Raw genomic sequence first — 14334 nt, forward strand, 5'->3', positions numbered from 1 at the left:
TTGGCCGTGGAAGAGCTCAAAAAGGATTTCTGAAAACCAACTAAGAGAAGTAGAGGAAAAATTGGGAAGAGAAATGAGAGTGATGCAAGAAAACCATGAAAAACTTGTCAACAGCTTGCTAGAGGAGACCCAAAAAATATGGAAGAAAATAACACCTTAAAAAATAGACTAGATCAAATGGCAAAAGAGGTCCAAAAAGCCAATGAGGAGAAGAATGCCTTAAAAAATAGAATTGGCCAAATGGAAAAGGAGGTCCAAAAGCTCACTGAAGAAAATTACTCCTTAAAAATTAGAATGGAGTAAATGGAGGCTAATGACTTTATGAGAAATCAAGAAATTACAAAACAGAACCAAAAGAATGAAAAAAATAGAAGACAATGAGAAAGATCTCATTGGAAAAACAACTGACCTGGACAATAGATCCAGGAGAGATAATTTAAAAATTACTGGACTACCTGAAGGCCATAATCCAAAAAAGAGTCTGGACATCATCTTTCAAGAAATTATCAATGAAAACTGCCCTGATATTCTCGAAGTAGAGGGTAAGATAGAAATTGAAAGGAATAGGTTAGGTACATAAGACACAGTAGTCAACAACTACAGTAATCTACTCTTTGATAAACCCAAAGAGTCCAGCTTCTGAGATAAGAACTCACTATTTTACAAAAACTGCTGGGAAAACTGGAAAGTACCATGGCAGAAACTGGGCACAGACCTTACACCGTATAGCAAAGTCAAGTCAAAATGAGCTCACAATTTAGATAGAAAGGCTGATAGTCTAAGCAATTTGGGAGAGCAGGGAATAGTTTACCCGACAGATTTATGAAGAAGGGAAGAATTTATGACCAAACAAGAGATAGAGAGCATTACAAAATGCAAAATGGATAATTGTGATTATGTTAAATTTAAAAGTTTTTGTACAAACAAAGCCAGTGCAACCAAGATTAGGAGGGAAGCAGAAAATTGGGAAAGAATTTTTACAACCAGTGTCTCTAATAAAGGCCTCATCTCTAAAATACACAGGGAGCTGAATCAAATTTATAATAATACAAGTCATTCCCCAATTGACAAATGGTCAAAGGATATGAATAGGCAGTTTTCAGAGGAAGAAATTAAAGATACCTATAGTCATATGAAAAAATGCTCGAAATCACTATAGATTAGAGAAATGCGAATTGAAACAACTCTTAGGTACCACATTTCTCCTGTCAGATGGCTAACATGACAAAACAGGAAAATGATAAATGCTGGAGAGGATGTGGGAAAATTGGAACATTGTTACATTGTTGGTGGAGTTGTGAACAGATCCAGCCATTCTGGAAAAAATTTTGGAACTATGCCCAAAGGGCTATAAAAATGTGCATACACTTTGACTTAGCAATACCTCTTCTAGGGCTGTATCCCAAAGAGATCACTCAAGTGGGAAATGGACCAGTGTGTACAAAAATATTTATAGCAGCTCTTTTCATGGTGGCAAAGAACTGGAAATCAAGGGGATGCCCATCAATTGGGGAATGACTAAACAAGTTGTGGTATGTGAATGTAATGGAATACTAATGTGCTATGAGAAATGATGAGCAGATAGACTTCATAATAACCTGAAAAGACTTACGTGACCTGACGCTGAGTGAAGGGAGCAGAACCAGTAGAACATTATACACAATTACAGACACATGGTATCTGTGATGACTAATTTTGATAGACTTGGCTCCTCTCAGCAATGCAAGGGTCTAAAACAGCTCCAAAGGACTCGTGATGGAAAGAGCTGTCTACATCCAGAGAAAGAACTACGGAATTTGAATGCAGATTCAGTCAAACTATTCGCTCTCTCTCTTTTTTGGTTTTGTTTCTTCTTTCTCATGGTTCATTCCATTTGTTATAATTCTTCTTCATAACTTAATTATTGTGAAAATAAGTTTATATGTAGAACATATATCAGATTGCATGCTCTCTTGGGGGGCAGGGGAGAGGAGAGGAAGGGGGAGAAAATTTGGAACCCAAAAACTTTTCGAACTGAGTGCTATAAACTAAAAAGAGAAAAAGAAAGAATCCACTGGGGGGGGGGGAGAAAATTTGAAACTCAAAAACTTGAGGAACTGAATGTTGCAAACTAAAACTAAAAATTAATTAATTAATTAATTAATTGGTTGATTTTTTAAAAAAAGAATCCACTATCACCTCCTGAAAAAGATCTCAAAATGAAAACTCCCAGGAATATTACATCCAAATTCTAGAGTTCCCACATCAAGGAGAAAATATTTCAAGCATCCAAAAAGAAACAATTCAAGTATCGTGGAGCCACAATCAGGATAACACAAGATTTAGCAGCTTCTACATTAAAGAATCAGAGGGCTTGGAATATAATATTCCAGAGGGCAAAGGAGCTAGGATTACAACCAAGAAACACCTACCCAGAAAAACAGAGTATAATCCATGGAAATGGATATTCGACAAGATAGAGGAATTTCATGCATTCTTGAGAAAAGACCAAGCTAAATAGAAAATTTGACTTTCAAATACAAGATTCAAGAGAAGTATGAAAAGGTAAACAGGAAGGAGAAATCATAAGGGATGTATTAAAATTAAACTGTTTACATTCCTACATGGAATGGTGATATTTATAACTCATAAGACTTTTTTCAATATTAGGGTAGTTAGACGGAGTTTATAGACAGAGGGCACAGGTGTGAGTTGAATATGAAGGTGTGATATCTAAAAAAATAAAATTAAGGGGTGAGGGAGGAATGTACAGGGAGAAAGAGAAAGGGAGAGGTTGAATGGGGTAAATTATCTTGCATAAAAGAGATAAGAAAAAGCTTTTACAGTGGAAGGGAAGAGGGGGAGTTGAGAGGGAGTGAGTGAACCTCACTCTCATCAGAATTGGCTCAAAGAGGGAATAACATACACACGCAGTTGGGTATAGAAATCTGTCTTATCCTATAGGAAAGTGGGGGAGAAGGAATAAAAGAAAGGGGAGGGGATAGGAGGGCAGATTGGGGGAGGGAGTAGTCAGAAGCAAAACACTTTTGAGGAGGGACAGGGTAAAAGGAAAGAGAGAATAGAATAAATAGGGGGGGTGGGATAGGATGAAGGGAAATATAGTTAGTCTTTCACAACATGACTATTATGGAAGTGTTTTGCATGACTACACATGTATAACCTATATCAAATTGCTTGCCTTCTCAATGATGGGAGGTGAAGAGGGAGGAAGGGAGAGAATTTGGAACTCAAAGTTTTAAAAATGAATGTTAAAATTATTTTTACATGTAACTGGAAAAAATAAAATACTAAATAAAAATTTTAAAAAAAAGATCTTCCTTTCCTGTACTTTTGATCCTTCCCCTTACCTTAAGAGTCCTCACTCCAGATACAGAAACTATACATCCTCCAAATACAGTGGAGGAAGACTAAGAACTGACAGGCCTAATCCCTTTTATAGCTTAGTGAAGACCAAGAATATCTATTACTATAGTTTGTTAAGAACTTTTAACTTTCCCCTTTAAAAAAATTAAATTTCTGCGCATTTCCCTAGAGTTATTTGCAGTTTTTAAGTTAGAAGATGTGCTACTATGAAATGGTAATGACCAAGCCTGTCCTTGGAGAAGAGTTCAGGAAATGCATTGCCCTCCCCTATTTACGTTAGAGGACTACAGAAATATCACACATTCTGTCATATGTAACACTATGCCTCAGCTACCTCCTCACTCTGCTCCTGCTGACCCCTTCTCCCAATGGTTAGTTCTACTAAACAAGGGTAGGGAACTTGCGGCCTTGAGGCCACATGTGGCCTTCTAGATCCATAAGCATGGATTTGTTCTGTAAAATTTGAATTTGGTCAAAAGGCCACACTTAAGAATCTAGAAGGCCTCAAGGCTGCAGGTTCCCCATCATTGTACTAGAACTTCCATTCAGGAGAAGGTCCTCATCCATTATCCTCCAGACTTAGCCACCATGTCCTGCCTCCTTCAAGAAGAACTTTCAGACTCACAAGGCAAAGGGTCCTATTCCTTTCATTGGTGTCCAACTTCCCACAACATTGCTTAAGCAAAAAGACATAGCTGAAGCTAACTGACTTTTTTAAATATTCCTGTAGCCAAAGAACCTCCATTTTAACTTGTTATTAGCCAACTGTAACCAGTTAAAGGATGTCTATGCATGCTCTAGAGTCTTCCCCTCCAAGGCACTTTCCTTACATGCCATCACGATTCTCCAAGAAGCAGTTCCCTAGTGTCCTTCATGTAAAGACATCATCTTGTCAAGCTTACGGGGTCTGCATATGTGATAGACCCTCTTACATGAATAGTTACAATACTATTTGTTACCCCTATGTCAAAGGCTCTCATAGTGAAGGATCCTAGAATCATAGATCTAGAATTTAAAGAGACCTGAGAGGTCAACTAGACATTGTCAGGTGTTTTTAAGCCAAGCCAAGTAGCTTTGTCTCTTCTCTCCTTCTGTATCTCTTCTTTCCCTTCTCTATTTCTTCTCATTCCTCTTCATTTGTCCTTTTCTATTTCAATCTTTTTTTTCCCTTTCTTTCCCTTTTTCCTCTTATTCATTCTTTTTTATTCCCTCTATCTTCACCTTAGTTAAAACTTTTGAAGGACTTGTACCATCATATCCCCACAAAGCTCTAGATACATCTTAGACCATAATTGATTTTCATGTTCCCTTTTTAACAATGAAGCAACTTTCATAAGGAACAAATTTATTAACAAAATACATTGAGACCAAGTCTAAATCAGAAATAGAGAATATCTGCTCCAAAGGTTATATCAAATCCTTAGCTTAATTTCACCTGGTCTTTGGAGTAATGTTGTAGTCATCCTTGTGATTGTAGCTCAGAAAATCATTTCCTTTCTCCTCATCACAACGTAGTTTTCTATATAGTTGAAACAGAGCCTATGAAAATTTAGGATAAAGAGTACTTGAAGTGCTGTGAACAGTGGTTAAATCATCTAATAAGCATTTAAAAAGGAAATTATGCAGGATAAAGAGGCTTTGAAGTGTGGAGAACAATGGTTACATCATCAAGCCTTTCAAAGGAAAATAATACAAGTCTATAGACCAAGTGAATAAGGTCTGACAAAAATAACTTATCTGACCTAATGCTTCCTTCAGAATCTTAGCCTCTCCCTTTCTCATCCTCTTGTGTGTGTATTTCCTTTTTTTGTATATTTCTTTCTCTCCACTTCTCTATTGCTTTGTGTCCATCTCTCTAATACACTAGTCCTCTTTCTGGCTCTTACTTCCCGAGCCTGCTTGATTCTTTCTTTTCTCTCCCTTTCCACTTTCCACTTTCCACTTTTTTACCCCCTTCTTCCTCTTCCCCCCCTCCTCTTCAATCCCTTCACTAGCAAATATGGACATTGATTTTATTTTAAAAATATTTATCAGTCTACTCACACCTTACTCCTCTTCAACCCATAACATCTCCCAACTCCAAGCATTTTCACTGGTTGCCCCCCTTGCCTGGAATTCTTCTCTCCTCATCTCTGCCTCCTGGCTTAAATCACATCTTTTACCATCCTCTCTACCAATTCTCTCTAATACTCGTGTCTTTGCTTTGTTGATTATCTCCAAATTATCCTGTACATATCTTATCGGTACAAAGCCACTGGCATATTGTCTTCCCAATTTGACTTCAAGCTCCTTGATGCTACTGTTTATTGCCTTTCTTTGTGTTCCTAGAGCTTAGCACAGTGTCTGGCACATAATAGGTGTTTAATAAATGCTTGTTGATTTGATTTCTTTGAACTTAAATTGTATACTTCCCATCCATAAGGTTAAAATAGAGTAAAAAAATCTAATTTCTCTCTCAAAAGGTCCAAAAACCCATCCATAATCTGATTCAGTTGAGTTGTTTTTACTTATGTATGACCTTCAACTACTCCCCACCCCCTTTTTTCCCACTGGGTCAGTGGGTCTTAATAATTCAAAAAGTAGTTAATTTTTAAAATAAGTTTTATTGATATCTTCCTTTTTCACATCATTATTATTTCCTCATATATCTCTCCTTCTTCTTTCTCCATGAACAATATTCTATGTAAAACAAAGAATTTTCTAAAAAGAAAAAAAGGAAGAGAAAAAAAATCACTAAAAACCAATCCAAAATATCTGACAATAATACAGTGTTCCACATCTGTGGCCCCTCTCCAACTTCTACAAAAAAGTGAGGGGACATATCTTTTCGTATCTCTCATTCTTTAATTTTTCAAGCTTCATTTTTTATTGTTTTGTGTCCTTTCTATTGTATGTTGTTTCCTTGGTTAATTTTGTAGCAATTCATATGCATCTTTTCATGATTCTCCAGAGTCATTGTATTCATAGCTTTTAAGACACAATAATATTCTATTATAGTCATGAACCTCAATTGGTTTAGCTACTCCCCAATCAATGAGCATCTTCTGTGTTTCTACAATTCTTTGATACCATTTTTGACATGACAGCATTTTTCTTCATGGGTTCTTTGGAATCTTCTTGGATCACTGTATTGATCAAAGTAGCTAAGTCTTTCACAGTTGATCATCATAACAATATTCCTGTTGCATTGTACAATGTTCTTCTGATTCAGCTCACTTCACTTTGCATCAGTTCATATACGTCTTCCCAGGTATTTCTGAACCCATCTCCCTGATCATATCTTATAGTTCAACAGTATTACATCATGATCATATACCACAACTAGTTGAGCCATTCCTCAATTTATGGAGAACTCCTCAATCTCCAGTTATTTGCCACCATAAAATGAACTGTTACAAATATTTTTGTAAATACAGGTCTTTTTCCTTTTTCTTTGATGTCTTTGGGATACAAATGTAGTAGTGGTATTGCTAAGTCAAAAGGTATGCACAGTTTTGTACCTCCTTGGGCATAGAATAACTTTTAATTTCAACATTTTCCTGAGGGCTGGATTTAGAATTCTAGTTCTAATACTAGCAATATGACCTTAGGAAAATTACCTTGTTTCTCAGGACTTCAGTTTTTTCATCTATAAAAAGAGAGGGTTGAACTAGATCATGACCAAAGAACCTTCCTGTTCTGAAATTCTGATTTCAGTCATAATACCATGCCAATGGAGATCAATAGCAAACAGTAACTCATGCTTATAGTTGCAGCTGAGTCAGTTTTTTAAGTACATTTTTTAAAAAGATTTTCAAAAGTATGATGCCTTCTGATACTGTATTGCAGTCATTTCCAGGGAGAAAAGAAACCTCCCCTTCTTCCTGGAACTCTTTCTTAAAACCAAGAAAAACAATTAAGTCAAAAATTCTGGATATAATAACTGTATCTGACAACACATATAACATCCTGCCCATGTGTCCCTTATCACCACACCATGGGAAGTGAAGCATGTTTCATCATCTGTTCTCCAGAACCAGCACTGGTTTTTGGTTACTCCAAGTTTGGCTTTCTTTTTAATGATTTTTTTTCAGTTTCACTGGGGAAGTCATTGAATATTCTTTTGATACTGCTCATTTCACTCTGCCTCAGTTCATCCAAGTCTTCTGATGTTTCTGAATTCCTCATATTCATTTCTTTCTACAAAATAATATTCCATATATTCATATACTGTAATATTCTTAACCATCCCCCAATTGATGGGCTATTCCCCACTTTGGTTCTAATTCTTTGCTACCACAAAGCATATTGTATGATTTGCTATGTATTAGATGGTTGCTTCTGTCTTTGGGCATAAATAAGTTTTTATTCCAGGTCAGTAGACACAGAATAAGGTCATAAGTGTAAAAATAAATAAATAATCAACAGTAACTTGTGTTTTCAGTATTTAAAACTGTTCTTTAAAAAAAGTCAAACTACATTTTATTTTGAATCAGGGATATATATTTATGGAATTTTAACATTGGCAAAGGCTATGCCTAGGACAAAGTTGTGAAGAAGGCAAGGTTTCTTCAGAACTCCACTTCTACCCTCAACCCATTCTTCTTCTTTTTCTATCTTCCCTCAGGCAAAATCTCTTCTCAATAAAGAATATGAAACTCATTCATACTAAGATGTATGAATCTGATGAGAGTTTAAATTATTACCCTCCCCAGTAGTAAGTGCGTTTTAACAGAGATCAAAACAGCAAGAGAGAGAGAGAGAGGAAGGGAGGGAGGGAGAGAGAGAGAGAAAAAGAAAGGAAGAGAGAGTGAAAGGGAGAGAGAAAGAGAGAGAGAGAGAGAGAGAGAGAGAGAGAGAGAGAGAGAGAGAAAGGGAGGGAGAGAGAGAGAAAAAGAAAGGAAGAGAGAGTGAAAGGGAGAGAGAAAGGAAGAGAGAGAGACAGAGAGAAAGAGAGAGAAAGGAAAAGAGGGAGAGGGTGAGAGAGAGAGAGAGAGACAGACAGAGAGGAAGAGAGAGAAAGGAAAAGAGAAAGAGGAAGAGAGAGACAGACAGAGAAAGAGAGAGACAGAGAAAGAGAGACAGACAGAGAGAGAAAGAGAGACAGAGAAACAGAGAGAGAGAGAGAGAGAGACAGAGAGAGACAGAGAGAGACAGAGAGAGAGAGAGAGAGAGAGAGCTCTAACAATGGAATTTTAGGCATTAGCCAACACATAGATCAAGGAGGTATTTGAGTTACTATGCCCCTTCTGAGCCTCCAAGTCACACTACTGAGGCTGTCACCCACTCCCCAAGTAGACATCTAGTCTGAATAAAAGCTGACTCCAGCTATGCCTGTCTATGCATGGCTGACATGGAATGGAAGTACTGAAAAATTCAATCTGTGTAATTTCCAACATTTAGTAAAACAATCCCTCAGGGAGCATGACTGGTCTTTCTAGGTCCTCACTTTAGTGTGGCCAAACAGACAGCAGCAGATTGGACAAACCATATTTTTCAGCCACGGGCAAAACACTCTTGGTTCAAATATTTCTTTGATTTTGCACATGCCGGTTTTTGGAACGTGTTAGTCTTTAAAAGGATAAGGGACAGTTATGAAAACTCACATCCCTGAACAGGAGGTACATTTAAAATACGATGGGGTGAAAAAGTATATGTTTGTGCAGTAGCATTTGCCACAGCAAGGAATAGATGCTTGCTTGTCTGAACTTGGAAGATCGTTTTTTTTTTTAAAGCAAGTTCAATATATTGAAGGGAACTCAGCTGACAGCTTTGAAACACAAAGTCCTCTGTTTATCCATAAAGACACATATATAGCATGGCCACTAACAATTCCAAGCTTTCTTGATGACTGTACCTCTGTTTGCCCCTCCAGAGAGTGAGAAGAGGGTTCATATTCCAGGCCTATTCAATTCTTGGCTGCTCTACTAAGACTGCCAATTAGAGTATTTTGTGATATGGACATCTGTCCACTGGACTGAAACCAGCTCATTTCACAAGACAGTTGTCAGATGGTAACAACTTTTTGTGACAACCTGTGTTGGATTCAAACCCATGCCCTAAGAGGTTATGTGGCTTCTTCATCCACTCTCAATTCCAACATCCAACACCGAGGTAAACAAAATTAATTTTTTTCAAAGCTAACCAGAGAGATGCTCTAAAAATTGTAAAATCCTAAAACTAATCTGCATTTCCCTTCATTCTCAAGACAATTACTGATGCTTGAATTTATTATTACAAGATAGGCCTACTCCTGCCCCTCCCCAGCAAAGTTTTATTTCTGGGAAAACGGCATTTTTCATGTCTTTTAAAAAGAAATTAATTCATCCGACATTGATTTGGTAGTTAGTTTCTTAGCTATTATTTGCAAGATACCATGTTAGGGATAATGAAATCCTTGGCATTTTCCATGGTCTTATACTTTCCATACTCCTCCATTTAGCTGAAAATGTCTGCTGAATACTCTAGAAATTCATATCTCTGCACCATGACTTTTTTCAGTTTCAATATTAGGGGTTGGGAGGAGATGAGAAGGGCTGACAAAAAAAAGTTTCACTAGTAGAAAGGTACTACTTGAAGGTACTTTAGTTTCTCAACTATATATAATTACTTCAAAGGCAAAAGAAATCATAAGAATAGCTTTATTGTCATATTTTTACCAGTGGGTGTATGGAGTGATTTAACTTACAGGTAATGATTATGTGATTGTATTGATACAGGGCATGCAGCCTACCAGGCTTAGTGAATCATCTAGACTGACAAGAGGAGGTGTAAAAAATCTGCCTGTTTCTATTCTCTCTCATCCTCCTAGTTCTACAAGGAGAGAGCTGTTTCTCACAAGTAGGGGTTAGGGAGGCATCAAAGCTCCAGATCACAGATAGAAACGCATAAAGAGAATGTGTCAATTCCTTGTGGTATAATTTAAAAATTAATTGGGTGGTGGTGGTAAAAACCACCCAGCCCAAATGATAACTGCTCCATCAGGAATACACTGCAGCTGACTGTCAGAACCGACCTCCAGTTCAGGGGGAGAAAAAACAACAACTGCTGTCAACTTTCCAACGCTAAACTAAAATACCAGTTCATCTCTCTGAAGTGTCCCAAGTTGTTTGTTCATGTTTTACCTCCGCGGGACAGAACTGTTGCACAAACCCATCCATTTATTTAGACTGCAAAGCAACAACACACAGAATAAAGGTCCTCGCTGTAGCCCTGTACCCTGAGATAATTAAAGTGAGTATTTTCCAGCCAATGGCCCCTGAAGCCATAGCTGATTAAGAGGACAAAAATTTTTAAGACTGACAAATAACTGTGCCAAGGACAATGCTTGACCAAATGTAATTAACTGAATTTAGATAAATTCTCAGTCTGGCTTTCTTTAACATGAATAGAAAAATCACACACTTCATTGGATAAGAATAGATTTGAAAATGAACATTTGGATTCTGTGAAGATGTTTTGCTGGAATAATAGGCCCAAGATTTCATATGAACTGAGCGTAGGCTCTTTTTGACCCAAAGAATATCAGCCTTCTGTTTTTCTTTTCTGTTCCTATTTGCTGATTTTTGTTAATATTTATAATAACAGAAATAATAGGCAAAGGAAAGCAATAGAATAACAGATCCATTTAAATCTTTACTCTTTGGTTTTTTTTTCTTCAGGGTTTCTGGTTCTTTTTCTTGGGGATAATTAGAGATAAATGGTATGGTATTATATTTGCTCAGATAGCAATGCAAAAATGCCTATTTCCATCATTTTCAGTAATAGACTTTCAAGCTATATTTTCCTCAAACTTGATCCTCATTATTCCAGTAATATTTAAGCTATTAATTTCTCCAGAGAGTGCTTTTTGAAAATGGTAAATTATAAGACAAATCTCCAAATTACATTTTCTTTAATTTACAGTATTGTTCAAGCTCCTCTGTTAGCATAAATGAATAGTCTGAGCTGCAGTCTCAAAGAAAGACTTAAGCATTAAACAGTTGGCTTGGAAACAGAAACATTAAGAATATGATTGAAATTTTTACAGAAGATGAAGTAACAGCATGCTCCAGAGCTGATTTATAATAATTCTAACATTTCTGCCGGAGCTATGGAAAAGTGACAACGTTTGCCAAAAACAAGGTGCAGGGTTTCACTTTCTGACTGGCGCAGTGATGCCAATTTTGCCCTAAGTAAAAAGTGATTTTCTCAGTTAAATTATTTTAGATTCCTTTCACTCTAAACCGAACTGCCAGTTTACACACTGGAAGTAAAATATAGGGCCTTTCAAAACAAAAGTGAGTTAAAGAAAAAGTTGTCATGTTTGATCTTTAAAATGCCAGTGAAATTTGAGGATTTAAGCAACAGTAGCAAAAACAGTCAAACTAAATGCTACCGCTGTCCACACGTGCCCCAGAAAGAAGGACCTTTGGGGACCTCACCATCAAAAAGCCACAAAAGCTAACTATGTGCTTATTAAAAGTGGATGTTTGTTATGCTAATTTATAATTGAATATGTATGAAATTTCACCCCTCAGCCACAGGACTGTTTTTAATCACTTGCAATTTATTTCCTTCTGTACAAATCCTACTTGTTTCCTTCACTTCTGTTTTTACCTGGTGGGGTGACAGAGTGGACAGGAGGTATTCTTTACAAAATTATGAACAAGCCCTCAGTAAATCCCCAAAGATATCAGTAATCTGACACCCCTTGCCGACCTAAACCATATGAGGCCTAAGCAATGGTCATAATCATTTATGATTCTGTAAAAGAAAAGGCTTGGAAGTGACTTGGAAAATCACTCACTCCATCTAGTGGTAACTGGCTGTACTTATCCCTGCATTTTACAGTACGTTTCACAGGATTCTAAATTTGCTAGAAGGGACCTTAGATATCATCTAGTCCAACTTTTACATTTAATTAATAAGGACGCTGAGGAACAGGGAGGTTTAGTGTCTTTCCCAAGGTCTCTCAGGTATGAAGGGAGAGAAGCAATATTTGGATACAGTGCCTCTGACTCAAAATCCAGCACAATTTTCACTGTGCTAGACTTAGGCAAGGAGACCCAGCAAGGCTGAGTATTTGCCCAAGGCAGTAAGTAGCCGAGCTAGGACATGAACCAATCTTCTTACTCTACGTATAGTTTCCTTCCTGCTGCACCACAAGACCTTCATTTTAATCCAAAGAGTAACAAAATGCCCCAAAGTATAACAAATAATCATGTGGGAAATGAGCTGCATTCGGTTAATATTGTATATTATTCTGCTAATTGAATACCTAAAGCAGGTATTCAATGCATCATTAATATATATTAACTGGGTGCCAACCAGACACAGTCCTTTGCTAAGCCTTGTAGCTTCTGCCTCTACCACATCCCTTGAGTCAGTCCCCTTCTCTTCGCTCATACAGCCACCCCCCTAACTCAGGCCCTAAACATCTATCGCGATAGCCTAAATTCAGATCCTCTAGCTCTGAATCTCTCCTCCTATGACTGTACAACTGCTCCCCCAAGTCTTTCCCTCTCTTATCCAATCTTCACACAGCCGCCAAATGATGTCTTTAAAGCCCAGTTTTGACTATGACACCCCACTGCTCAATTAACTCTAGTGGCAACGTGGTATTTCTAGAATCAAATATGAACTCCTCTGTTTGGCCTTTAAAGCTCTGAAAACCAGGCTCTGATTTATCTGTCCATCTTTGTCATATATTACTGTCCTTCGTGCACTCTATGACCAGATCAAATGGACCTTCCTGCTGTGGCTTAGATATAACGCTGTCTCCTGGCCATTGACTTCACAGAAGGATTTCCCATGAATTGACTTCTCACCTCGGCCTCTTAGAATCCCCATTGTTGTGTTTGTTGTCGGTGTTGTCGAGTCATCTGGTCATGTCCAACTCTTTGTGACCCCCATGGACCACATTGCCCATGAGGCTCGGCCAAGATACTGGAGTGGCTTGTCATTTCCTTCTCCATCTGGTCAAGGCAAACAGAGGTAAGTGATTTGTCCAGGATCACACAGCTAGTAAGTGTCTGAGTTCAAATCTGAACTCAGGTCTTCCTGACTCCAGGCCTAGGGCTCTATCCACTGAGGCACCTAGCTGCGTCCTCAAAAGATGAATTCGAGTGCCGCTTTCCACCTGAAGCTACTCCTGATCCTCAAATGCTCCTGCCTCCCCCTCCCCAATAACATTGCTTCTTTTGCACATACTTGATGTGGTAACCTGGAGTGCATCATTACAGGAGGTGAAACATGAATTGGGCCTTAAAAGGAGAGGATTTAGAGAAGTAGAGAAAAAGTAGAGGAGGATACTTTGGCAGGGGCAAGGGTGATAATGGGAACATGCTAATTTGGAGTAGACTTTTTTATTATTTATTTAGGCAGAGTGAAAGCTGGTGAAATAGATAGGGATTGGGTCTTGGAGGGCCTGGAGGGCCAAGCTAAGGAGTTTGGGCTTTGAGATAATTAGGCGGCATAGTGGATGGAGTCTTGTACTCAGAGTCAGGGAGATCTGAGCTTGGATTCTTCTTCAGATAATCACTACCTATGTGGCCCTAGGAAAGTCATTTAAACTGTCTCAGCCTTGTTTTTCTCATCTGTAAAATGGGGATAACACCTATATCCAAATGTTTCCAAGGGTTATTATGAGGATCAAATAGGCTAACCCTTAAAGTGCTATATGAATAGTAGCCATCATCATCATCATCATCACCACCACCATCACCATTACTCCTGGAGGGAGGGACCATTAAAAGCCTTTTTAGCAGACGACAGAAGCGATCAAAGCTATGCTTAGGAAGATCAATCTGGTATCGTTTTGATTGGAGAAAGCAAAATTTCAAGGCAGGGAGACCAATTAAGAGACTACTACCATAGTCTAGAAGTGAGGCGATGAGGACATGGATTAGGGAAGTGGCAATGGAAACAGAAAAGAAGAGATGAATATGAGAAAAATGAAAGAAAAATCCATAAACTTAGTGATCGACTAGAAGAAAGGGAGAGAGAGAGGGA

Source organism: Trichosurus vulpecula, chromosome 8, assembly GCF_011100635.1.
Source record: "Trichosurus vulpecula isolate mTriVul1 chromosome 8, mTriVul1.pri, whole genome shotgun sequence".
NCBI lineage: Eukaryota > Metazoa > Chordata > Mammalia > Diprotodontia > Phalangeridae > Trichosurus > Trichosurus vulpecula.